The sequence below is a fragment of the Tiliqua scincoides genome, chromosome 1, assembly GCF_035046505.1.
Source record: "Tiliqua scincoides isolate rTilSci1 chromosome 1, rTilSci1.hap2, whole genome shotgun sequence".
NCBI classification, from domain to species: domain Eukaryota; kingdom Metazoa; phylum Chordata; class Lepidosauria; order Squamata; family Scincidae; genus Tiliqua; species Tiliqua scincoides.
The window spans coordinates 179105377-179132773 of NC_089821.1; the positions used below are offsets into that span (position 1 = coordinate 179105377).

At 42.6% G+C, this 27397-nt stretch overlaps 1 protein-coding gene across 3 annotated transcripts in view; it reads right to left on the reverse strand.

Annotated features, from left to right (window-relative positions):
- Positions 1–27397, reverse strand: part of FILIP1 (filamin A interacting protein 1) — a 129301-nt gene that overhangs the window by 94574 nt on the left and 7330 nt on the right. The window contains exon 1 of one of the 3 annotated variants that reach the window (XM_066612444.1): positions 13598–13998. The exons of the other annotated variants lie outside the window; for them this stretch is intronic. The gene's annotated coding sequence lies outside the window, so the exon portion shown is untranslated. Of the gene's footprint in view, positions 1–13597; positions 13999–27397 lie in introns of those variants that run through there. 3 annotated transcript variants of the gene reach the window in all.

Here is a 27397-nt window from a genome sequence, read left to right on the forward strand (position 1 = left end):
CCGGACATTCCACTTGTTAGGGCCTGCCCTAGCAACAGTGCAATTACTTGGTCGGTAGCTGTGACAGATACGTCAGGATATGGGGTTCTGAGGAATTCACTTGGTACCACATTCTTCTTGTGCTTTCATGTGCCACAAGATTAGAATCCAAAAGGTTTATATCAGGGCATCCTGTTACTCTGCTTTGTTCCTGCCAAAACCCTTTCTTGTTATAGCTTTTGGACCTCTTTTGTGCTATTTAGGTGAACATTTGATGATTGTACATGTATGAGAAAAAGTAAAGAAGAGCCATTGGACACTGGGGAAAAATGACATATCACCATCTCAGTGAGGGAGGCAATGTGTAGAATGCAAGCATATTATGTGAGGAATCACTCACTTATACTCAAAGCAGGCACTTGGAGGCAGAGTTGATACTGCAGTGAACTGAAATGTATCCGTCAGCTGTAGCTGTCAGCAGAAATGTCTCAGAAACAGCAGCTGCACCATACTGCCAGTAGGGGAATGGGGTGAACCTAGCTCCAAAATAGATTTGGAAGTCAGACAGTGTTTGCGTCTCATAAACCCCATGAAAAACTAAGGCCTGTTTATTCTACATTTGTATACCTGGACCATTGTTGAAAGAATGGAAATATGACATGTCTTTTTTTGGTTTTTAGTGATTCTGTAACCTCTACTGTTAAGGCTGAAAACCATAATTAACTGCCTTACAGTTTCATCTTCTGCATGTTTACTTGGAAGGGATTGCTCCAAGGTAACTGTGTATAAGAGTGGAATTCTAGTACTCTTAAATTTTATGGTTTCACTATGCAGTGTTGCACTATGCGCAGGTCTGCAGGCACAAAACATGTGGACTTTAAACATAAAAATATCTGACTCTTTAGTCAAACTCTTTGCAGCATCAAAATTAAAGTTATACAGCCCGGTCCTATGGAGGCATGTAGAGCGCTTTGTCAGTGGCCATTTTGTGAGTGCTGCCACACTCCCCATCTTTTGCTGGACCTGTCCTCAGCCACCGGAGCAGGTAAGAAGACTGTAGATGGGGTAGAAGGGGAAAGAACAGTGGCGGGGAAGATACAGAAGGGGGTGGATTCAGCAGCGATGGCACACATTAGATCCTATCCTATCCTTTTGGCAGTCTCTGCCTCTTTCTTCTCAGTGGAGTTATGCCAGTTACACAGTTGGTGCAGGTCCAAGGAGACCCATTGTGAAGCAGGACGCTTATGGGGAGGAGGGTAATCCCCTTTTCCTCTGAAGCCTCCTGATCTGCTCCTTCCCTGCCGCATACAGCACTCTTCAGCGTGGCTGCACCAGTGGGTGGGGGAAGTTAGGATTGGGGTCTTGTTAAACTGATGGCCCAACCGATGTCTAAATTATGGTTTGTACACTGAGAGAATTTCAGAAAACTCTGTGCTCAGGGTACTTATAAATCAGGGGTTAGAAATGTGCTTCTTTTAAAAAATCCCAAATTCTACAATCACATTATCTGACTGAACTGTCATAGTAAAATTATACAAATAAACCTGAATGCCCTGTGTTTGCAGTGGCATAGCTAATTATCCTGTTGCCTGGTGCAGAGCTCACAATAATGTCCTGGAAGTGGCATCACATCCAGAAGTGAAGTCACTTCTGGGCTTGGATTTCACACCTGGTTTTTTTAAAAACTGAAAAATAAAAAATCTTCCACATCCCCCAAACTGCTTGCTGCCTCCCCCCAGCACCAGCTCCCTCCTACTCACCCCCAAGCTGCTGGCACTTCTCCAGAGGAAGAGGTTGCTCCCTGCCTCTGTTCCCTCTGAGGTCTTACACTTTTGCTGCAGCCCCACCAGGTTCATTGGATGGGGGGGGGGGGGGAGAAAAGCAGTCGTCCACAACCATTGGCACGTGCCCCACCAGCCAGGCACATTGGACTACAGGGGGCAATGGGCTACATTGAGGTGAGCCCTGCACACGTTTGAGGGGAGGTCTGGGCATGCCCTCCCTGCCAGGTAGCCATTTGTTTAGCAGGCATGGCTCGTGTCCCACAGCTGCCTCGTGGGGGGGGGGGTGGAGAGGAGGCTGTGGAGAAGCCACCAGCCCACTTGCTGGCTCCAAGTGGCTGGGAGGAAGGAGAACTCAGGGCAGGCAGGGGGGAGGAAGCTGCACTTGACTGACTGAGACTCGAATCCTAGCCCCACTTACCTGGGAGTAAGCCTCATTGACTATAATGGGACTTACTTCTGAGTAGACGTGCCTAGGATTGGGAGTGAGTGAAAGGACGGCTTGCTCATTCACAGTGGCTGGGGGAAAGAGGACTTGGGGTGGGCAGGCAGGAGGAAGTTGTGCCTGACTGACTAACTGAGGCTGCAGTCTTCTCCACACTTTCCTTTCCCTGTAAGTAGACATACGTAGGATTGTGCTCCGAGGCTGCATGGGAGGAGGATGTGGTGGTGACACGTCTCCTCCTCCCTCTCTCCCGCCCTCCAGCTGCTGCCACTGATGGGAAAACAATAGTTTTCAATAGCAGATTGGCAGCCCCACTGGAGAAGCTCCCTTGCCTCAGGCAACTGTTGGTTCTCAGCAGGGGAGGGGCTGCAGCGCCCCCCTGCACTGAGGTGCCCGACAAAGACCTCCCACAGCCCTGCTGAGGTCTCAGGTACAGAGCTGCAAACTCTGTTCAGTATCTGCTGTCACTGTCTCAACCCCCTTCTGGGCTCCTCCAAGGACAAACAGGCAGCACGTTCCCTTGCCTCTCCTTTTCGCCCAAATGTGGAGCAAGGGCAGCCCAGGCAGGGCTCCCCCAACCCCTCTCCAAGGGGCTTCCCCACTCCCTCCCAGTTGTTGAAGCTCACTGGGGGGGGGCAACAGTGTAGCCCATTGCTTCACAAGCACGCAACTTATACTTGGCTGCTGGTCAATGTGCTTGGTGGCACTGCAGCAGACTCAGATAACTTAGCATAGTTGCCCCAATGTTGCTCCCCCAGCCACTGATGTCGCCCCTCCAGCAGCTGTAGCCCAGTGCATTTGCTACCCCCTGCACTCCCTTAGCTACGCTACTGTGTGTTTGCATTCCAATTATAGAATTTTTATTTTGTGGATAGAACAGTGTATCTCATTGATTTGAGCAAGAACCCTTTGAAGTGATATTTCCTTGACACAGTTTCAAGATTTTCCTACATTCATGACATCTAGATGCTTGATTTTTAAAAAATTAAAGTGGACATTTTCATGATTCTAGAAAACCACAAGATTCTAGTCCAGGGGTGTCAGTCATTTCATACAGTGGGCCAAATAGCATTTAGGATGCCTGCTGAGGGCCAGAAGTGATGTCATTAAGCAGGGACAGTATAAAGCAAACTAGAAAGAAGCACTTTTTTTCAACTTTGGATCTCATTAGCTACCAATAACAGAAGAGAAAAATATGCAAATGTTGATTATATTCCCAAGATATAGGAGAGCCCAATTATCACACGGATTGCCCTTTTAGCAGTGGTACCTCAGCACAGCTCAACAGCTGAGAACAGCTGACAGTGGTGCTGGGAGAGCCCAAGAGCCAGATAAAGGGCTTTGGTGGGCTGCATCTGGCCTGTGGGCCTTATTTTTGACACCCCTGCTCTAGAACATCCTGTTTGAAATGACCAGACTGTACCCAAACATTCTGTAGCTCTGTACCCAGACTGTACCCAAATATTTTGTTGCTAGGCTTAGCATTCATGGTTAAACATACAGTTCTGTTGCTATCCTTCCAAAACAACTTCGATCAACAACCTAAATCAACCATTACAAAAGAGGTAATAAGTGCATCATGTGAGTTCTATTGTCAGGTATGCAAGGGACTTGAGAGAAAATCCTCCCTGCAGGACTTAAAGACTATGAACAGAAGCGGGGATCACATGCTGGGTTTGGGGGTATATGTTTATTGTCACCGTAACTACAAATCTCCTAATAAACAAGCATTGCTTCGTTTAAGAAATGCACGAAACACTCAGGTTGCTGTATTAAAATAGAATCATAAACTTGACACCACTTCTGTCCTTGTATCAGCCAACATCTTGCTCAGTTACCGGAACTCAGGCTATTATAAGGTTACATTAGCCTTTAAGTACATTAAAAAAAAAAAAAAACACAGAGGGAAAAACTGGAATGGAAAACAAAGAAAGGCTGCTTAGACCCATTGATTCAATGATGTGTGGGAAAGACCTGATTTTCACAAAGATCTCATCAATAAACCAGGCAAGTTGGCAGCAGATGATGAGGGTGATGTCAGAAGTCTACTGCTTTCAATCATATACTTGTTTGTTTTACATTTTTCTTTTAAAAAAGAACAAAACCAACTATGATACATTGTAATGTATAATACGACAGAAGCAAGGCCACCACGTCACCTACATATTAAGAGGCATTACAAAAATGCTGCAATAAAGATAGACAACTGCTGGACTGGGAATTACTAACATTGCTACTCTTGCCATTCTGTAACAATCCAGCTTCTTGTCTCATAATGCAGTGATAATTTTGTTCTCATGCACCAGAGCAGAGTGGAGCTAATAAACCCCAAACATTTCATCCTCAGGAGCTTTAAAAAATCCACAGATCTGTCTGCAAAAAACTGGTTGTACTTTTATAAAATAATTTTATGCATCTCCCTATGATAAATTTTTTGAACAAAATAAATCCTATACAGAATGAGAGGATTTACCCAAAAAGATAAAGCAACCAAAAGGATCTTTTCAGCTGCTTCTCTTAGCCTTACTGACATTTAAATAAGAACTCATCAGAGGTTATTTTTTCCCATTCTGTCCCACACTGAAAACAATCACAAGTGGTGAATTCCAGACTGAACATTTGGGAGACGTTTTTAAGAAGATCCAAGACTATTCACACCACTCTGAAAATGCTGAACTTCAAACTGGCCACTAGTGGCTATCTAATTGCTGTGTCACATGGTTGAATAGAGGTGCTGAACTTACATCTGAATATATATGAACAATGATTCACATTCAATCAAACTTACTCTGCAGTGGCTAAATCAAACTATCACTCTGCCACAGTTCTAACATGCATTGAACTTGCCATAAGGAAGGGGCTGGTTTTCAAACTTGTGAACTGGAAGTTTGCCAAGCCACGCTCTCACTTTTGAGATGCCAATGATTCCTATTGAGATACCAGAGTTGATTTCAGCATACTGTTCCTAAATATTGAGACCTGCTGCAAATCAATCACCTACAGTGCAAACCTATGGTGACTGCTCAGAAGTAAGTCTCATTGTGTTCATTGGCACTTATTCTCAGGAAGGCATACATAGGATTGAGGGCCCAATCCTATCCAACTTTCCAGCACCAGTACAGCCCTGCAGTAAGGGAACAAATGTTCCCATACCTTGAGCAGGTCTCTAAGACTGCCTCCCCACCACAGGACACAGTGCATGCTCCATTGGCACAACTGCACTGGCACTGGAAAATTGGATAGGATTGGGCCCTCAGCCTTCTACAGTGCTTTTACTATGAAAGTACTTAATATATCCTCTCATTAAGATGCTTGTTCACATACCCATTTCAAAGATGGTGAAATGTGATTTGCCCTTATGTTGTAAAAATCCCTGATTTTCCCACATTTCCATCAACATTCTCCTAGGGAGATTCTGTAGTGGATCAACATCATGAAGGCTGCCTGGGTCATTCAGAGCAATAACCATTTCTCCTTTGCTGTTATTGACCTTCCCATTCAGCCCCAGCTGAGTGGTAAACAAATAACATGGCTTTGAAGCAGTTCGTTTGAACCTGAAGCCATCTGACCTCCCAGGTTTTATAAAGCAACATAAGGACCTCTTAGTGCATATTTGCCCTGATCTCTCATCCAGTGTGTTGGATGCAGTGACCATGGTGGCCCGTCCCTCCAGCCTAGTTTCATAGATAGCATATTGGAACTTTTCTGGTAAAGGCCAGGATATCAGCCTGCGCTGGTCTGATACGACTGCACTCGACGCAAGGGCCAACTGCTCAACCTCTCGTGCAAGCTGTGGGCCAAGGGCTCTCTCCACTGCTTGCTGTTTCATGTCTGTGAAGCAGCAGTGGTAGCAAAGGCCAGTCTTGCTTTGCACAAGGCCTTTTACAGGCCTTAAGCTATCATGAGACCTTCATTCATTCATATAAGTTCCATCTCTAATATATTCCTTTATGTAAGTTTATTCAAATTTGAAATGTAAATTGACTCTTTTTTTGGTAGCCCCCAACACACTGTTAGAGAGATGATGTGGCCCTCCTGTGAAAAGGTTTGGACACCCCTGTACTAGACCACACTGACCCTCCAACAAATGAATGATTTTTAAAAGAAAACGTATTATTCCTATACATAAATCCTTTATATTCAAGCCCTTGTGCATTCTGGCTCATTTATATCTGCGACACCAAAAGACTAGCCATGTAAGGGAAATGTTCACACTCCAGGTTATGTTTCTGTACTTCATAGTTTATTTCCTCATTCTATCAACAAGACCTGCTGTGATGCCAGAAAGCATATTTTTCTCTTGTTATACACACATGTACACATACAGAAAGAGAGAGATAAATTACAGCTATCAGCTGTATGTCTGCAGAATGAACGGGAGGGGCCTACTTTCCATTTTCCTTGCTAATTTGATACATTACAGAGAGCCATTTCCTGGCAGCTTGAAAAGGCAACTAAACAAAACCTTGTGACCTCGACTGATGCATCTATATCACATATACAAACACCGTGACGTGTTTTCATGTACACTGAAAAGAACGGATTTCGTGGAAAAAAACTTTTCGCAACCGGCAGAGTTACACAACTACAAGAAATATTTTAGAGTTATGCTTGTAAAGGGTATATTGGTATATTCTTTGGGAGGTGGATCACTCACTGCTCTATAGAACCCCCAAACCAAAGCACAGCCTCACAAGGTAGGCTGAGAAGACAAGCAGCACCATCAATGAGGATTCAAAGTAATCTTCCCAGAAAAGCTAATGGTTTTGTGAGGTGCACAAGGATAATGTGAGGAATAATTTGTGGAAGAGAAAATATTATTTTCCTGTTTGCTGAGGAAATGGTTTCAAAATGATAATGCACAATGCAGTTTGAGTAAACTTTCATAAGTCACAATCTTGCACTCAACAGCAAAAGCATGACTGCTTTTAGCAGCCCTGATGTTCACCCCCTTTTCACACATTGAACTGATGTTCTCCCCCTTTTCATACACTTTGCAGGGAACCGCCTGACTTTAACCCTGCATGCTGTTAGGCTCAGTGGCATAGCTAAGCGGGTGCAGGAGGTAGCAGTTTCACCAGGCATCAAGCTTTAGGGGGGCAACAAGCTGAGCTTGATACTAGTGCCCAAAACTGTGAAAATCTTGATATGTATGAATAATACCATCATGTTATATATCATTGGAAAGGTAATTTAATGCAGAATGCAATGAAACAAACTGCATTGGAATATATGGATTCTACCAAAAGTTATGGCCAGTTAACCAGAAAATGAAAACACCTTATGGAACAAAAAGTGGTAGCAATAGATTGATTGCTTAATTAAAATTGATTTTATCATGGGGGGGGCTACAAATCTTCTTTGACCCCAGATAGCAGATAGATACCTAAGCTATGCCACTGGCTGGGGGAGGCCGCAGAGAAACGGTGGTGAGCTGCTGGGGAGGGAGAGAGGCAGGTTCCCCCCAATCCTCACTTTTTAAAAAGCCCAATGTGATGTCACTTCCAGTTGTGACATCACTTCCGGAGCATCATTTTGAGCTTGGCAGCGGGCTACACGATCATTAGCTACGCCACTGGTAGGCTTCTTAATTAAAGTCTATTGCAGTTGATGGGCTTACCTTGGCCAAGGTCCAATTTATACATGGGTGTTAAACCCACATATATATTGGCCTCATCAGGATTTCAGTGGAGTGCTCCATTTTGGCTGAATGGTGTCCCAAATTTGTCTGCAGAGTTAAAGAATTATTAGCTTGTTCAAATCACTGAGGTTGCTTCTCTAGAAGAATATTTGGAGGAGATTAGATGACATTGCGCACCGTATGTGCCTGGCTAGTCACCCACACACCTGCACAAGACAAGAGGTCCACAGTGGGGTTGGTGCAGGGTACTCTGAACACATGAGCGAAAGTATGAAGAGTTCTGTACCACATTGGTCCTGCTTTTGGGATGGGGAGATTTTCATCTACGTTCCTGTTTGTCACTGCTGAGTGAGAAAAGAAGAAAGCACCATGCAGGTACCCCTTAACTCTATCCAAATGCTGCTCCGTTGCTTATGTAGGGTTTAATTATCTAGCTGTGCCCTGGAGTCCAAATAAAATTCAAAGTGTCAATGCATATACATTCCTCTGTCTGTTGCCTATCTTTCCTACATAACCTTTCCATAGATTTTCCTATAGATTATAGGGAAGCTGATCAGAAGATTTTATTGTATAGCTTAAAACCTATTGAGACACATGTTCTTACAATGAATTAGATTAGCTCCCAAAGAGGTAGAAAGGATGACAATTATAACTTGTGTTCACGTTCTAATGAAATCAATGGGACAAATGGAATTGGGGCCATAGTCCGCCACCTGAAGAAGTTGAGTTGCCTGGCTTGTGCTGTTCAGAAACAATGTTGCAGAAAATCTGTTGCTACCTAGAGTAAAATTACTGCTGTTTTGGGTGACAGAGGAAAACGCCTGTTGAGAAGAGGCCATTTGTCAGCACAGGGAAGGGTTGGAAGTGGCAACTGGAAGAAGGCATGGGACAGAATCTCTGAAGGTGAAATCAAAATCTCAGAAAGTTGAGGAGGTAAGAAGCAGACAGCAAATTGAATGGCAAATAAGAGACCCAGCAAAGGGAGGGGTCAGAAATGACAAAGATAACTGTTTTTGTACATTGCAAAAGAGAGACTACAAAGAAAGAACCTGCAATTTGTCAGTGATTCAGCTCCAAGTGCTTCTTTAGAAAACAGCCCTGACAGTGACAGTTCTGTGCAGTTGTTACCAGATTATTGGCAGTATTAATCTCTGCAACAGTCACCCCATTTTTTTTTTTAACCCAAAACATCTCTGTCGGTAGGAAACCAGCATGCAAAGAACAGGAAGAGCTAGAAACTGTTTCCCTGATGTCTTATGTGAAGGGCATTTTTCATGTGAGGAAAGATGTGAAACATGTGGGGCATCCCCCACCTACAACCTGCAAGTCTACAGTCCACTCCATTCTATCCCTTCAGGATTCAGCCACCTTTAGAATTTGTATGTTTAGAACTGACCTGAAGCTACATAGAGGCTGTGCATACTGAGCATGCTGACATGTGGATTAGCAATGATCAGCACATTTTTTATAGTTTGCAGATATGAGGCTGTGCGTAATAAGTGTACCTGACACTCACAAACGCATATTGAGGCACCAGGAGAAGTGACATATATAGCTAATAGTAATGACAATAACTAAAATGAACAATTACAGTGCTTCATGTTACTGGTCAGTCAACTGAAGTAGAATCCGTTCTTGCAACAGTGAAATCAGTTATCAGGCTTGCTTTGTCTCCTAGGAATAGTTGCTGCTAATTGATTCCACTGCTGCTCTTTGAGTAGACTGGGCAGGAGCATGAAGTACATTGTTCATTTTAGTTACCACTTCTATTAGTGATCTGTGTTACCCTTCTCCAGATAGAGGGTTTTTAGAGTACCAGGTGCACAGTCTGAGATTTGTAAGCCATACAAAGGTCCGTGCGAGTCCACAGATCAGGTAGGTGCCTGTGGCAAAGAAACCCCATGCTTGTAGAATCAGACTCTTAAATAACAATACTGTGCATGTCTGCTCAGAAGTAAGTCCCATTGTGTTCATTGGGTCTTACTTGTTGTAAAGGTGTACACACTTTGTGTACATATTTTGTGTACATATTTTCCCAGGCGTCCTATTAAATACAATGGAACTTACGTCTGAGTAGACACTTGCAGGATTGTGCTGCTAGTGATTCTTATGTAAAGACATCAGAATATGGAGGAAAGAAAGAAATGCACACAGTTGTGTTTAGGTCAATAGCCTTTCCTGGTGACTGTCTGTGTGCTAGATATACAGCCCAATCCTATGCTTGTCTACTCAGAGGTAAGTCCCAGTAGAGTAAATGGGGCTTACTCCCAGGAAAGTGTGGATAGGATTGGGCTGTAAGTCAACAACAAATGACTCTCAGCCCAGAAGACAAGATTATTTCTTTTCATACATTTACAGCACATCCCAAGGGCTCCATTAACTTGTTTAAACTTCTGAAAAACAGGCAATGCTATTAGCAATCCTTCTGAATCCAGCTGTTGAAAAAGCTCTGTTACATATTTTACAGAATTGATAGGAAAATCCTAGGCAGGCTTTGTGGACACCTGTCCAGAATTTTAGCCTGCTTTTCCACTATAAAGAAAAAAAAAAGCCCCAAAGATGCCTATATAATTACAGTATTTTCTTTATTAAACTTATCAGCTGATTGGTTTTAAGGGACTTCATTCAGACTTGAGCTCCCATTACATAAAGATGTTTGGTAAAACACTACCTGGAAAAATAGTAGGGGCCCAATCCTGTTCAGTGTGCACCAGTGCTCTGCCATTGCTAGCCCAGCGCTGGCCGATGCTAGGCTAGCGCCGGTGGAGCACTGGAGTTCCACTGCTCTGGTGGTCACGTGAACCACCAAGCAGCGAAGAGGTAGGTGGGGGTGGGGAGGAGGCGTTCCAGGGCGGAGGGAGATGGAGGAGATGGGGAGGGGGTGAGGAAAAAGCATGCCAGGAGAAGGGAGCGGGGCGGGAGGGAGGTGAGGCCAATGGAGCTTCACTCCACTGGATCAAGAGCCTCCGTGTCAGACTGGCCACCCAACACGGAGGCTCTTCATTCTACGCCGACCTTTGGGTTACCGTAGAATCAAGTAGCCCCATTGCTGGGCTACTAGGTTTACCTGGGGGAAGGGGACAAAAGTCCCCTTCTCCTGAGGAGGTGGCAGTGGCTGTCTGGAGCACGCTGGATGCAGCGGCAGCCATTTTCAGTGCCACTGCAGCCCCGTGCACCGGGCAGTTCAGGATTGGGCAATAAGATGGCACCAAAAAGAATGCCAACAAATATTAAGTTCTCAGCAATGTCAGGAAGAAATAAAATAATGTCTCTCCAACAAAATAAGAAACTTAACTCTATGAAGTTATTTTTTCTTAGTGCTTCCACTGTCTTCTTTTTTGTTGATTGCAGAGAGGAAAACAATGAAACTAATTAATTCTTAGCATCCCAAATTATTAAAGAACCATTTTTTAAGTCTTTCTTTGTTTTCTATCACACTTTTCCATCAGCATAAGACTTCACTGTTCTGGCGTGCATCTCTTTTCATGAAATATTTTAGTGCTTTCTACTAAATATCTCAGCAGTAGTTACAACAGATGTCTATCATGATTGTTTTAGATCTCAGTAGCCAGTAATGTTAGATGAAATATATATTCAGCAAAAATTGACCATATATGGGAGTTTTACTCTGATATTGGAGGTGGATTATTTCTTATAAGAAACTGAGTGATATAAACAAGGATATTGTTATAAACAAGAACTTGATTATTGATGGAAGTAATCAAGATATGGGTATAATTAGAAGAAGAAAAGGATGGTTGATCCTAGTAGAGGTAGGGGAAGCCAACATGTACTACAAGAAAGAAATGGAGGACAGTGTGGGCGCAATCCTATCCTGCGCTGGAACAGGCAAGCTAAGAGGCTTGTGCTGTATCCAGCGCAGGATAGGGGCCCAAAGTGGCTCAGCCAGAGGCAAGGGAAATCTTTTCCCCTTACCTCCAGGTAAAGCATGCTGGCCCCTATGGGTCTCCTCGGACTTGCGCCACCTCCCAATGCAGCTTACTCCTGAGGAGGCGCAAACATGTTTTATGGCACATTTGTGACCCTCCTGGCCTGGTGTAAGGGACTTGTGCCAGCCCATGGGCACCTCTGGATTGCACCCTGTGTGTTCAACAGAGGGAAGCAGAAAGAAGCCCGGAATAGCTAATACCTTTGGTAATATCAGATCTAAATTTGCAATTTGCATTTCTTATGAAAATAACATAAAACATTTTTTACTGCCCCTTTGGAATTTTGTCTCATTGTTAAGTGTTTCATCTCTTCCATTGTTTTGCTAAAAGTTATACATCATGTTGTTAGTATAGTAATAACTAACAACACGAATAACAGTGTAACTTAGTGGTGTGATCTTAAATACTTTTAATGGGAAACGCGTGCCATTAACATCAATAAGTCATAATTCAAATCAGATGTGTTCCTTATCAGAAAATCAGTCATTTTATTTCTCTATATATTTAGCTGAAACAAATCATTTTCATCTTCCTAGAACTGACACTGAATAAACTTTCTGGGTTGAGAACAAGACAGAAGACTCAGCCAATACATTCCTATAATACCGCAAAATCTTTAAACAGACAATCTTTTACATGAATGTCAAAACACAATTTGTGTTATCAGATCTTACATACTTTTTAATTTTCTACCAATTATGGTTGATGGTTTCTTTCTTTCTTTCTTTCTTTCTTTCTTTCTTTCTTTCTTTCTTTCTTTCTTTCTTTCTTTCTTTCTTTCTTTCTTTCTTTCTTTCTTTCTTTCTTTCTTTCTTTCTTTCTTTCTTTCTTTCTTTCTAATGACCTTATCTAAATCCTATGTGCCCACTTGACCAAACCAGTCAGCATTAAACCAGCCATCCTAAACGTAATTGATTAGCAATAAATTTCACTGAAATCAATAGGAATTGCCTGCAAGCAATTTTTTTCCCCTTAAATGATCAAAAACAAAACAAAACAAAGAATCTCCAAAACCCACAGACTCTGGCAAGGGGGCCAAATTGTGAACTGATAGTTCTCTATAAAGATGTATTTATGTTTAAAGAAGTAAAATCAATCATTGCTATGTCCAAAAATATCCTGTTTGTGAGTACCCAGAGAAGCAGCTCATGGAGTTGTTCACATGTTGTAAACAATCAAACTGTGATTTAATATGATAGATTTTTTTGATACCAGCAGAAGTACTTAAGGCTATTATCAAAAGGGCAGAACAAAATGTACCAGGTGTACAAAAGTACTTATACACAGGCAAAAAATAGCCCAATGAAATACAAAGCAACAGGCAAGCCTCACACAAATAAGTCTGAATATTACAGCATGACTATTTCTCTTGCATACCATCTAGGTTTCATTACTAGCATTTATAGCTGTTGTGATGCCAGCCGTAGTCAGCCTCTTTAAAAAATCAAATCTTAATATGTCCTCTGACTGCATGTGTTTACACCAAGGGCAATGCACAGCTCATTTAGCCTCTTCATATGCCTTTGTATTATACCTCCTGTCATTAGTTCTCTAGTATTTTAGAATTTTGCCATTAGTCCTGCTGGTTCGACAGATTGTTTGGAGAACATGAAGATTTTCCTGTACTGATGCAACCACAAGAAAGCCTTTTCTTCCCATATTTTAAGTACTTAACTTTCTACATTAAGCAGAATATTAAGTACAGAAGGAAAAGGAGAACCAAAGGAAACCATCAGAAGCAAGAAGAACAACTTTGAATCCTTACAGAAGGTAACCACTTGAGAAGCCAATTCAGCCTTACCTGCTGTCAGGAAGGAGCTAGCTGTAGTCCTTTACGACAGTGTGTTCTTGGAAGACTTCAGAAATTTTGCCTTCATGACCAAAAATGAAGGTTATCCAGCCCAGAAGGATACACAGACAGAAGCTGCTCTTTTTTTCTAGATCTACCAGTGACTGAAGTAATGCAGGAAATAGGGAAGAGAGCAGAAGGAGCAGAGTTCCTGCTCAGAAAAAATACCAATCAGAAGAAATAGGAGGTGCAAAACTCTCTCTTTATGTTTCACCCAGGCTTTTGTTTGAACACTTCTTTTTTGTGTGTTGTTTTTTTTTCCCCACCCACAACTGTTGCTCTGTGAGGTTAGGTTTTGGCAGTGAAGTTCTGAGATTGCATTTCCCCTCTCCTGGTCTCCTCGCACACTGTTCAGAGCAATGACTTTGTTGCGCTCAGCTCGCTGGTGCTATATTTAACCAGTGTTCTCAGCAAGTCAAGCCTGTCAACAGCTGAGAAGTTTGGAACATGCTCTGCAGAGTTCTTCAGCTGCTGACTTATCAGTTGATACAGAATGGCACTGTATGGACACACAAAGAAAGGAGATTGCAAAGGAACCTCATGTCTTTTTAAGGTCTCCCTATGACTGTAAGCATCAGGCACAAATTTAGTATAATCAAATAAGAAGGGGGAACCATAGTGGGCTTCCACAGATATCTCTCTCTCTCTCTCTCTCTCTAGTAAGGATTTTCTTCTTGTTTGTTTTAATTACAGGAAAACTATCATGTGAAAGGCCTATGGTAGTCATTTGAAAAATGTGACACACAAAGAACTGTTTAGAATGGTTTTACCTACACTTTGAGGCATATGAAACGGTTTTGTGTGTGGAATGCTAACAGACAACGCAATCTGGTGTTCTACAGTTCTTCTTATGTAACCATCTATCCTGAAATATCAGTCTACGAATCAACTTCCATCACTGATGTGTTTATACATTCAGGGGATGAAATAGGTTGAATTGTGTTTCAGGACAGAATGAAACCCTAGCAGGAGCTCTTGGCTTGCCTTTCCTTTGTCTTGGGATAAGTGGTCAGCAGGGCTGTTATCTCCAGTGGGTGGGATTCACATTACACGCAGAAGTTCAGTAACCACTGAATGGCCCAAAAGTAATCAGCACAGGAATTATGTGTGACTAGAAGGGCATTTCCTTAAGAAACCTTGGAGGCAACAGCCTCTAAACTTTGATTGGGTAAAAAAAAAACTGAATATGAAATATTAAAACAACATTTCTCATGGACCTGTTCACATGGTGTTGTTTGAGCATCGCTTTTTATCCAGGTAGCGCTGCATAACAGATATGTGTATATGCTGTTGGGTGCCAGGACAGCGTGACTCAGGAAAGTCTCACGTTGCTTTTGTTTGGACTGATGTCAAGAGAGTATCAGGTCCCAGAGACCTTGGGTATAAAGACCAGCTTTAAGTAACACCCCTCCCCCCCAGCTGGTTGGAAGTCTTACTCTTGGAAAATTCTATGGCCAGCCACACCTTACTTGGCCATCCAATGTGAACAGGCAACAATACCACATTCTTGCCTCTGAGATAGTCACTAAAGATAAACAGTGGTCACAAAGGATGGATTTTTAGTCTCGGACTTTCCTTTCTAACTTCACTGGCAATTCGATCAAGAACCTTACGCTAACCTGGACACAGGTCTCCTGAGCCATTGAGGACACAGTTGCATTCTTCCCATGGTGCTACACAATAGGAGATAACCAATGCCACCTGGGATGGGCGATCAGAAACCCATCAAGTTTCATCTCAGAAGAAAAGAATGTCTCAGGCTGAGCTCATCCCACGATACACTCTATGTTCATCAGTGGCAAAATTCCTTATAAAAGATCATGGAACCACATTGTTCTGGGCAGTGCTTTTTTTGTAAAAAAAAAAAAAAAAAAAAAAGGTGCCGGAACTCACTTGTTAATCTTTTATTTATTTATTTACCTCCCCACCTAAAAAAAAAAGAAGAAAAAAAATTATTCCTTATGGGGATTTGAACCCTCAACCTCTGGCTCCACAGACCAGCACTTTAGCAATTGAACCATAGAAACTCTTAGACTAAAACTGTTTGGAACTAATACTTGAGGTGCTGATGGCCAGCAGCTGGGTTCAAGACCTTATATATTAGTTCTGAGCACTTTGACTTCAGGAGTTCCTATAGCCCAATGGAGAGGGTGCTGGGCTGTGGAACACAAGGTCAGAGGTTTGAAGCCTGCCTTAGCCAGCAGTGCAAAAAGCACTTTTGACTACAGGAGTTCCTATAGCCCAATGGAAAGAGTGCTGGGCTGTGGAGCATGGGGTCGGAGGTTCAAATCCAGCCCTAGCCAGCAGTGCAAAAAAAAGGGGGGTGGAGCTAGTGGGCGAAAAAGGTGCCGGAATGCCGTTCCTGTGCGTTCTATTACAAAAAAAGCCCTGGTTCTGGGACACTCTTCTCCCTTCTAAGGTCAGTGTTATGTCAGGCACCTTCATTCCTTTCAGCAACACAAACCACTGTACTATCTGGCACCTAGACTTCTCACTTCTCTTTCCAGCTTCCTTTGTCCTCTTCCCATGCCTTCGTCCCTTTGAACACAACTGCTGAGATCAGTATTCACTGAACTGACTTCCAAGAAACCATCCCCTGAGAAGCACTGTCAGCAGCCTTGCCCCTCTATGCTGAGCCCTGCTAGGCTTGCTTATCAAACCTTCCTGCCTTTACACCTCCTCTGAACTGGAAGATTGCTACATCTTGACTCACTAGGCCTGCAACTCCTGCATCAGTCCAAGCTTCAACCTCAGCAGATACAAATAGGTAACCTTGGCAATTGCCAACCTGGACCAAAAGTGCCAATATGAACAGTCTTCCTGACAACATGTTTTGTGTTTCTATTCCTTTTGCTTAGTGCAGGGGTCTCCAAACATTTTGGCCAGAGGGCCGCATCAAATATCTGGCCGGAGTGAATAAATGAATGAATGGGCTCATTCCTTCAAACTCTCTGGCCCTTAGAACATCCTCCAGACACAACCAGAGCACAGTTCCAGTCATGCTTGGCCAAGTGGGCCAGAGGTTTTCAGGGCACAAGAGGCTGGCCTCGGGCCAAACAGAGGCTTGCCACGGGCCGCATCTGGTCAATGGGGCCGGGGTTTGGAGACCCCTGGCTTAGTGTATGTTCCACCTGCACTTTGTGGAATACACTCGAGCCACTCGGGAAGGCCAGAGCCTTTCCACATACACCAGAGGGTCGACAAAGACCCACCAGCATAAGTAAGGCAGCAGAAGAGGTGGGATGGGGTGGAGGAGGGCGGAATGAGGCAGAGAGAGGGGCAGGGGGAGAGTGGAATGTTCAGCAGCTGAACTTGCTGAATCTTTTTCAGGGAAGCCTCAGCCTGTTTCACTGTGATAGGCCATGCCAGAAATTGCAGTGTTACCCAGTTTTTCTTCAGGAGAGATCATGGGTTTCTAATCAAATATGGGTTTCCAATCTGATCTCTTCCAATTAGAAGAGATTATGGGTTTCCAACCATGGGGTCCGACCCCATGCCAAGCTGAACATTCCATGCAGATGACAACTTTGCCATGGTTTCAATAGTTCATTTAAAGTCTATTAAACTTCAGTTTCAGTGTTTCAGTGGGAATTTCAGCATACACATAAGAGTCCTTCACTGATATCAGTGAGACATGCGTGCTAAACATTGCCTGGAGCATGTCCTGCCTTTGTTGGAATGTAGTTATTCATTCTTATTCTAACTTCAGGAACAATCACGAATGCACAATTGGATAATGTGCAATTCTTATAATGCTTCCTGTGGAGCAACACAGGAAACTGGTGCCCCATTAAACAAAAGACAATGTGGAAAGAGTAAAGAAAGTGTGGTGGCTGCAAATTATTCTCAGTGCACTCTTGTGCCGTTAAACCACAGACATCAAACAACTGACTTCTGGAACAGACCCACCAGCATTGCTGGGATTGCTTCAGAGTAACCATTCTTAAGCACATTTTCTCAGAAGTAAGTACCACCAAGTTCAATGGGACATCTTGGCATGGGGGAGGATCATAGGTCTTCAGCCTTAGCCACTATTCAGTGGGTGTCATATAAGAAATAGTACTGATCTTATTATTCATGCAATTAAAGAATTTCTGTGTTAAAAAGAGTTTGAGATACTGGCATGGTGGGAATAACTAGCTTTGTCTACATAACACCATTGGTTCCATCCTGGGTGTGGCATGCAGCTCCACTGTTGCTGCTATAAACATCAGAACTAGCAAACAGATTAGCCAGCACTATCTCTTCCTGTTTTTCATATAGAGTGGAGAATAGCAAATAATGCGTTGTTTAAGAGGTATGTAACAACAGCAAATACAGTATTCATCAAACCCTTGTTTCACTATCAACCAATTAACAGTGGCATTGCTAAGGGGTGCGGGCCACACTGGGTGATGCACTCAGGATGGTGGTGATACCACTACTGGGCAAAATGGTCAAAATCTTGGAATTTTTGAATAATATCATGATGTTATATATCATTTGATAAAGAATTTAATACAGAATGCAATGAAACAAACCACACTGAAATATCTGTATTCTATCAAATGTCATAGCCAAATAACCAGAGAAGAAAATCACAACTGCCTTATGTAACCAAAAGTGGACTTCCTTAACTCAAAACTGACCTGTGAGACTGATTGTTCCACAAGCCAATGAGATGCTATTATGACACAGCAGGGAACCAATAAAGTGTCAGCATGAGTCAGCTCTCATTTCCATGTATCAGAGCTAATACAAGAATATTCAATTATGTGAGTGCCATCCAGTTGGCAACTGTTTTTTGTTGGTTAATGATTTGTTGGGTAACCTGTACAGTTCTATTTTTAAATAAATAAATAAAGAGAAAGTTAATGGGGGTTACACCAACCCTAGTGATGCCACTGGATTTATTTTAATTTATTCTGTATGGTCTGGTACAGGAGGAGGACCATCATGGGGGTGATGCAATGAGCTCTTGCACTGAGTGACGTAAATCCTAGTGATGCTTCCACCAATTAACCAATTCTTTAACATATTGGAAATGTTGCTTCTACACTGGGATTTTTAAAAATTGAATTATTAGTGCAATGATCTGGTCTCAGATGAAAACTCAGTGGTTCTGGGACTGCCTGTAGCTCAGTGGCAGAACCCAAAGATAAGCATGCAGAAGGCTCCATGTTCAATCCCTGGCACCTGTAGCGTGCTGGGAAAGACCCCTGTCTGGAATTCTGAAGAGCCACTGTTAAACCATTGTGCTAATGCACCTCACCTTGATTACTACCTAAGGCCGCAATCCTAACCAACTTTCCAGCACTGACATAAAGGCAATGCAACTCCAAGGGAAATGAGCAAACATTGCCTTACCTTGAGGAGGCCTCCATGACTGCCCCCCAACTGCAGGATGCAGCACGTGCCCCACTGACACAGCTATGCCAGTGCTGGAAAGTTGGTTAGAATTGCGCCCTAAGTTAACTGCATTGGCCAGTTAGCTATCTTAAAGGTTAGTGCCCATCAGTACTTTGCGTCTATGTAAGTGCACAGTAATACTACTAATAAAGCTGCCTTCTTTAGAGTGTTGCATTACATCCCAGATTAAGTGACAACAATTGTAGCCAATGGGAGCAGAAGCATTCTGAATAGGGTGGAGCCTATCAGTTCTCATTTCTTTCAATTGTGTCTCCTTAAGCATTTTTGTGTGCTTCTCATCTCTAAAGTTCTCAACTTTGGAGGCACAGATCTTGTGCACTGATGGAGAACTTACTGTATTAACATCTCCATTTTTTTTGTTGGCATCCTTCAGTCTCGGAAGACTATGGTATTGCGCTCTGAATAGTGTTCTGGAACAGTGTCCTCTCCAGTGCTCGAAGCCTGGGTAAAGTAGATGTGGAGGATAGGCTGTTACCCGTGCAGCAAATCCCCCCTCTCCACGTCGCTGAAATGGTCCAATGGAAAGCAGAAGCCAATACGGTTGGTTCCAGCAGCGTAGCAGGAGTTGCCAGAACATGACTGTCTCAGGGACTCCGGCTCTGGATTTTGCCTCGAAGTTGACTCCTGAAGCCTCTTCCATAACTGGATGTAGCCACAAGGCAGTGGAGGTTTGGGATCAGAGTTTTCCTTCTCTCAGATGAGCTGCCTTCCCAAGCTGAGGAGTCCCATCTACCCGGTGGCTGTTTAGTAGCTTCTTACGACAAGTACAGCCAAACTGAGGGCCTATTCTTATCCCCAGCCCCCAGGGGATAACATCTCGATAACATCTCCATAACACCATCTATTTTGGCTATGGGGCCTCTTTGAAGCATCCATCTGAGAAGGCCTTAGTATAATCAAAGTATATTTCTTGAATTTAATATTTCTCACTAACCTCATGTCACCAAAGTCTCTAAGGCAGTAAATTGACATGAACAAGGAAAGAGTGATTACAGTAAATGAGACATGATTAAAGAAACAACTTCCATCAGCTCTTTTATACTTGAAATTTTTGGAAAACATTTTGTTTGAAAATATACATATGATTTTTATGTACAGCTTCAAAGAACAAATGTCCATGTCAGAAGAAATTAAAAGAAAAACACAGCAAACCATCCTCTGAGGGTATCGGTTCAATAAAGCAGGGGGGGTATAAAGTGCCATTAATCAAACCACACATTTCAAATACACAACTAAGGGTCAAACTACACATTAAGCACATGTTTAGTGCTCAGTGGGACCTTCCCTGCTGGGGCAAAGAGCAGTTGTAAGAGAAGGCTCTGACCTGAATCAGGACAATGGCAGAATGGTTGAAACCCTCCCCCCACCATGGTGCCAATCTTGAAGAGCATAGAGGGACTGCACCCAACAGCAGGCCTTCCAGGCCAGGCCAACACCTGAACCATTGTTAATGTTCATGGCAGTATTAGTACCATAAGGGAGCAGCTGCCATGATGGGTCTAGGGCAAGGTGTTTGTCCCAGGAACCCTCACAATCTCATGCCAACACTGCTCTCCTCACCCAGCTGACATTTCCTAAAGAAATTACTGCTATCTACTATTGACTACTACTGACCAAAGTTTTCTCATATATGAATGTTTTTCTCTGGACTTTCTCTGTAATTGACTCAATAATCTGTCATGGTTAAAAGAGCTCATCTTTTCTAAGGGCTTCCTCCCCCCTTCTGGTTAATTTGTCTGTTTGCCAGTTTCATTAATCCAAGCATCTGACTACATTCAGCCATCCTCGCGGGTGCTAGCCAGCAGCAAAACAGGGACTCTTGTGGCACTTTAAACACCAACAAAAATAGCAGAACAAGTCTTTGTGTGTGTCATGCATGCAGGTGTATAGAGAAAAATGAACAAGCAGAATTGAAACCAAGAATGTTATTTGGTAGGAAATATACAGAGTGGCCCCTGTATACAGCTGTAAACAAACACAGTGCTTGTCACTGGATAAGCACTGTGACAATTCACAATTTGAAAGATGGAGAAACTGACAAAAGTTTTTAAACTGTCAAAAACTACTTCAGATAGTTGGCCTCATCATGAGAGTGATAACTAGTTCACTGAACATGGAAAAAAAATTATTTTCACAACAGTCCTATTGTAACTATGGCAACATGTGACCAGCCACACTTAAGCTGCGGGAGCACAAATATAGGGGAGAAAAGGGCAGGATAGAAGGCTTTCTGCTCTGGACCAATGAGCTTTTGAGGTCCCCAATGTTGTGAACCCGTATCTGAATCTTTTCCCCAAGTCTCAGGCCATGTGGACTGTCAAAGTATTGGGAGTGGTTTCTCCTCAAAAAAATTGACACAAAAATAACTGTGTTCCACTTATATTGGTAGGAACCTGCATGATTTCTACAGCTAAATTTTTTCAGCACATCAGCTTGATCATACTTTGTGTGTGGAGTCCAAATGTCCCTGACCTAATCTTTCCAAGTATTATCAGACCAAAACAGTTTTTTTTCCTCACCTCTCAATCTCAGTTCCCTCACCTCTCCTAACTGGCTGACACATACCACACATTGATGGGATCTCATCCTGGATTGACTGCCAGGTACTGGTGTAAAGAAGACTCCTCCAGAGACCAGGCAACATTGTCCTGCCAAACTCTCTAGTTTCTGAAGGCTGAAAAGCATCTTTTTGTTTCTAAATGAGCCCCTCCTATAACTCATTCCCAGAGAGTTTGCTTTATTTATGTACTGAAAGATACAGTCATTACTATCCATCAATGGATACAAAAATGTGGGCAGGAAGGGACAAAGGATTTCAAGATAGGTGGTGGCGAGCGACATACTTTGGTTTTATTTATTTATTTAGCGTACGGCATATAATACATGGACTTATATATCAGTTAGACAAGATCAAATGTCAATGTCCAGTTCATGCAGCCATTCAAGGAAAGAGTTACCCTCAAAGAAAAAGTCAGACCATGGGCCAGTATATGCCCTCAGTTTGCAGCCAGACACGATGTGGTATATGGTTTGGAGGGAGAACCCGCAAACACACTGTGGGGTAGATACTAGCCCCCATTTAGAGTCCTGGCTAACACCATGTAGGATACGGATCCTGTTCAAAGTTTTCCAGTGTTGGCGAGGTAAGTTCAAACCTGGCACCTTAAGTGTAGGATTGTCTATATATCTACCTGTTTCTGGGTGTTTGACTGCCCTTTTTGCTTTCCACTGGGCATTGATGTTGAAATTGTTGAGCAGATGTTGTGCAAGTGCCAGAGAAGGCTTCCTGGATTTGAGCCTACTGATTGATGAGGAAGATCGGCAAGCACTGGTAAAAGTGGGTTGCTGGTGATTTTTCTGTATTCTTTCACTAAAGCCTCTTGTTTCCGTAGGGCTGGTGGTGCCATGTGGCTCAAAACAGGGAGCCAACAGACAGGAGCGGGTCTTATGCATCCACTTATGACCCTCATGGTTTCATTTAATCTGGCATCAATCTTGCTAGTATGACAGCTGTTAAGCCTAGTGGGGCACAGTATTCTGCTTCGGAGTAGATTAATCCTAATGCTGATGTTCTGAGAGTAGTGGCTGAAATTCCCCATCTTGTTCCTGTTAATTTCTGGAGTATGTTGTTCCTGGTATTGACTTTTGTGGCCGTGTACTCGAGCTGTGGCTTATAAGAGAGAGTCCCGTCCAAAGTTACTCCAAGATATTTTGGATGGGGATTGTAAGGGAGTAGGTTGTTATTTAGACAGACCTTCAGGGCTACATTAGCTAGTTTATTATTAAGGTGGAAGCATGTAGTCACTGTTTTGCTGATACTGGGTATTAACCTCCAGTCAGCAAAATATTTTCCCAGAATCTTAAGGTCTTCCGAGAGGAGGCCGTTCAACACCTCCATGTTTTTCCCCTGCACTGCTAGAGCCAGGTCGTCAGTATATCCAAATTTACATCTCCTGTTACTGGCAAGTCTGAGATGTACAGGTTAAATAGCGTGGGTGCCATTACAGAGCCTTGTGGGAGGCCGTTGTTTAGCCTTCTTACCTTGCTTGCATTGTCCCCCATTATGATCTGGAAAGATCTGTCACTTAGCATATTGTTTACTACTTTGAATACTTTCGTGAACAATGAGAGTCTGAGGCTGCAATCCTGGACAGTCTGTCCCACTGAAATCCATGGGAAGTACTTTGGTGTAAGCTTGTTTGGGGTTGCAGTGCATGTTTTGTACAAGGTGCTTCTGAGGCACCTTTACTGTGGAATCATATATTTTATGTGGCTTTGTGGAACTAGGGCTATTTATTGATCAGTATCCTAAGAAAGTAAAAACTAAATTGCATTGAAACTAATAGGCCTTGTTATTGCTATGATTATGAATATTTACATACTGCTTTTTTCACTAGAAAAATTTGCAAAGCAGTGTACATAGCAACAAACATGTCTCTCTGATGTAACTGGTGTTGATCGCAATTAATTTTCTTAAGATGCAATTTTCTTAAGATTCTATGCAGAGCTAGTAAACAACAGTGGCTTCCTGAGGACACCCACTTCAAGAAGTTCCCCCTGCTGGCAGCTTCTCTGTTATGGCAACCTCAAATGAGGCAACAGAGCATTTTACATTTGTCTATATGTTAATTAATTAGCAAATGCAAATAAAGAATGGCAAGATTGTTCCCTGGGAGGGAAGGTAATCATTGTGACGTTAAGAGACCTAGAGCCATCTAATACTAGCAGGAGCACATGAGGAAACAGATGTGGAAAGTGAGAGTCAGTGGCCTACTTCAGATGTTTATTGGATAGCAGCAATAGTTTTGTCATGATAGGGCAGACCTGCATCCCTCCCCTCCAGCATACTGAGTGAAATGTCTATTCATGCATGGAGGCCTGATTTGCTTATTTCCTCTTGTTTTTTTTAGAAGAATCCCATGTATCAGAAAACTGCATATTAGAAAACCCCTCCGACAGCTACAGCCCGAAGTTGTATTTAGATAAATGAACATGTATTCAGTTGTGATGTGATACTGGGACATCTAAAAAATCCTGTCTTATCTACTTTAGGTGCAAAAGCCAACTGAGAGTAACTACGACAAAGCACTCTGGAGAAAAGGCATGACTACTTGAAACAGAATGTTATGCTATGGGAGAAACTGAAGAAAGACCAGTCTGATAACTGCTCCCTGATTCAAATTTGTCGGGGGTATCGCACACTCAAGGATATATTGTGGGTTGCTACAGTAACATAAAGTTCTAACTAGTCTTTCAGAGATTATGTATGATGTCACTTGCTAATTGCATTCCTTTCCAACTTTCAAATTAACTCTGTGGCTTGATATTAAACTTGGGTCAGCTGACATAAGTTAACCCTGCTGTCTTTTTGAGTTAACCAAAGCCAATGTCAACAAGGAGTGGCATTGCGGTAGCGAACTCTAGAAGGCCGTAAGTGTGCTGATTATCTTTGGAATGTTTACTGAGTCAGCACCCAGTCCTGTTTATGTCAGGTTTTATGCCATTACCTCACATGTAGTGTTTTGAAAAGCTAAAATAAGCAACTTCTTCTGCGATAGATTTGGTTCCAACACCAGGCATGGTCTGTGACCCCCTAGTCACATGTTTCTCATTAGGAAATAGCAGTATGTAACATTTGGAGTATGTAATCATATAAACAAAATAAGTGTATATATGTGAATATTAGTTGAGTAAAGAGGAAGTATGACATAATGTGAAACACACACAAGCCATTTCTTTTTAAAGTATATGATAACCAGCATTTGATATCGATGGCATTATTAATTAGACCACATGTAATTGTTTTCAGATGTGCTTTGTATGTTTGATATCCATATGGATGTATACTGTAACTCTATTTAGATAACATATTGAACACATAAGGAGAGCAGGATTACATGTGCTATTTTCATGTCCAACTTCCAAATGCAGAGCTTCGTATTAGCATAAGGTTTATGCTCTTTGTTGATATTTTTTTCATTGAGAGCACAATCCTGAATCAGCCTAGTACTTGCAGAACAAGTACTCACACCGTCGCAAACGGGCTGGAAAGAAGGTTGCAACAGTGCAGATGTTCCTGGTGCCAGCGCTAAGGCCTGCACCAGCCTGAGCACCAGATCCTAGTGGAGTGCTTGATGGAGCAGGTAAGCTCCCACCAGGAGGCAGGTGGGCAGGGGAGGGTGGAACAGGGCAGGGAGGGGGCTGATTGGGCCCAAGAGGGGGCAGGAACAGCAGTACAGGCGACTGCCATATCTTATCGCCCTTCCCAGGTCTTATTTCCTGACACAGGGCTGCTCGAACTTACAGTTTTGCTGATGCAAGCACAAGTAACCCAATAGCAGCTGCTGGGGCTTACCACGGAGGAAGAGGACAAATGTTGCCTAATCTCGGGGAGACCTCCAGCAGCCTATCTTCCTGTGCTGGATACAGTGGAGGCTGTATCGGTGCCGCTGCACTGCAGCATGGAAAGCTCGCTCAGATTGGGCTGCCTAATTAATATTGGGAGCGGGACGGAGCACGTGACCAGGATTCCCACTCCATGTGTTACAGGTCTGAATAAAGCTCGATTTTAATGGAACAACACTGATTCCATAACATGTTTACATATAAATCTCTCAGTAACATTTTTTCCCCATTTCAACCAATCAACCAAGACCTCTCAAAAACCTTCTGAAGGAGATTATGGAATGCACTCCAGATAATTCCAGTTGTTATAGTTTTGTGAGGAAGAAGACTAGGCACCTCTAACAGAGTACTCTTAGCAGCTCACCAAGCTACGGTTCCCAAGATTCTACACAGAAAGCCATGTCAGTGGAAGGAGGATAAAGCCAACTTACATTTGAACCACAAATAGGTTCCTGATCTAGAAGACCCAACTATGGGTAGTATCTTTATGTAGGCACAAAACATGTATTTAAGCACAAGACATTATCTGAAATTTCTAGGAATTTTTCTTTTCAGTTTTGGAATTGTTTCTTCTCATTCCTTCATTGAGAAGGTTCATGACTGAACCTGTCATAGTGTAGCATCCCAATTAGTGCTTCCATTCTGAGCAGGCTACAATCAATACTGTTGTGGCACTTTGAAGATAAACAAACTTACTGCAGCGTTAGCTTTGGTGGATTCCAGGCCACTCCGTCAAGTGCCTCCTATACAGAAAGGACTTGGGAACCCCTTGTATAAAAGGAATCCCAAGCATATAGGCTGAGATTTCACATAAATATACTCATAACTAAAAGCCATAAAGAATAATGAATCATGAATAAATTTGCTCAGGATTGCAGGTTGATTAGTCAAGCTGGAGTTAAGAAGACATAAACATGAATGGTGTGCCATTCTGGTAAATTATGTTTACCTCTGCAATTTATTGTTTCCTTCCTTTTGGTGCCTTCTTTACAGTTGTAGTCACAGACATAATTAGCTGTGCCCAGAGGATTTCCTTCTCCTCTGTAATTATTAGGATTGGCCTGTGAGTCCCATTTCTTCTTCTTTGTTTAAACTGTATACAGTACATTGACTACAGCAGCACTCTACATTAATATTTGGTTGGGACACAGCAATTCCTTTTATGGAATTTCCTTTCATTTATTGTCCAAGGCTTACTAAGCAATAAAATAATGCCACCTTGTGGTGCTCTGTTGAAGTTTGTTTGTACAACGCATTTTAACAGGGATCCCATTTAGTAACAACGACTGGTCACTCTTTATATCAAATTATTCAAAAACTAACTTCTAAACTTGTTTGCTGCCTTGATCAGAGAAAATAGTATTATGATCCACTTTTTTCACATTGGTTGATTTTCTTGATCCCACACTGCTGACACATGTTGAGTTTCAAATCTTTAACAAACATGTGTTCAGTCTGAAAGCAAGAAGTGGTGCTTCAGGAGGAGGGGTCTAGTTGAGGAGGAGAAAGGAAACTTCTCCTACTGTGGGAGTGTTGATGGCATCAGCAGGAGTGCTTGGGTGCTGCCTTTGAAAGTCTTTACAAAGAACCTTATCTGAGAAGATCAGGCTGTGCAGGAGGCAAACTGAGAAATTTGCCTAAATTTGCTACTTGACTGTATGTAACTTATGTTACATTAACACTGCAATCTTACCTAGATGAAAGTCCTTTTGAGTAGAATGGGGTTTACTTTTGAGTAAACACGCAGAGACTAGCATTCTAATACACCTTTTGTATTTATCTGGGACATTTTTCATTCCATTTTTCAGTTTTTATACATTTGTTTTAAACTACTATAACTCAGTTCAAGAATTTGAAATGAAATGGGCTTGATCTGTAAATGGAGTTTAATAAGTTTCAATGTCAGAATAAGTGGCAGTTAAGGAAAACACCCCAATG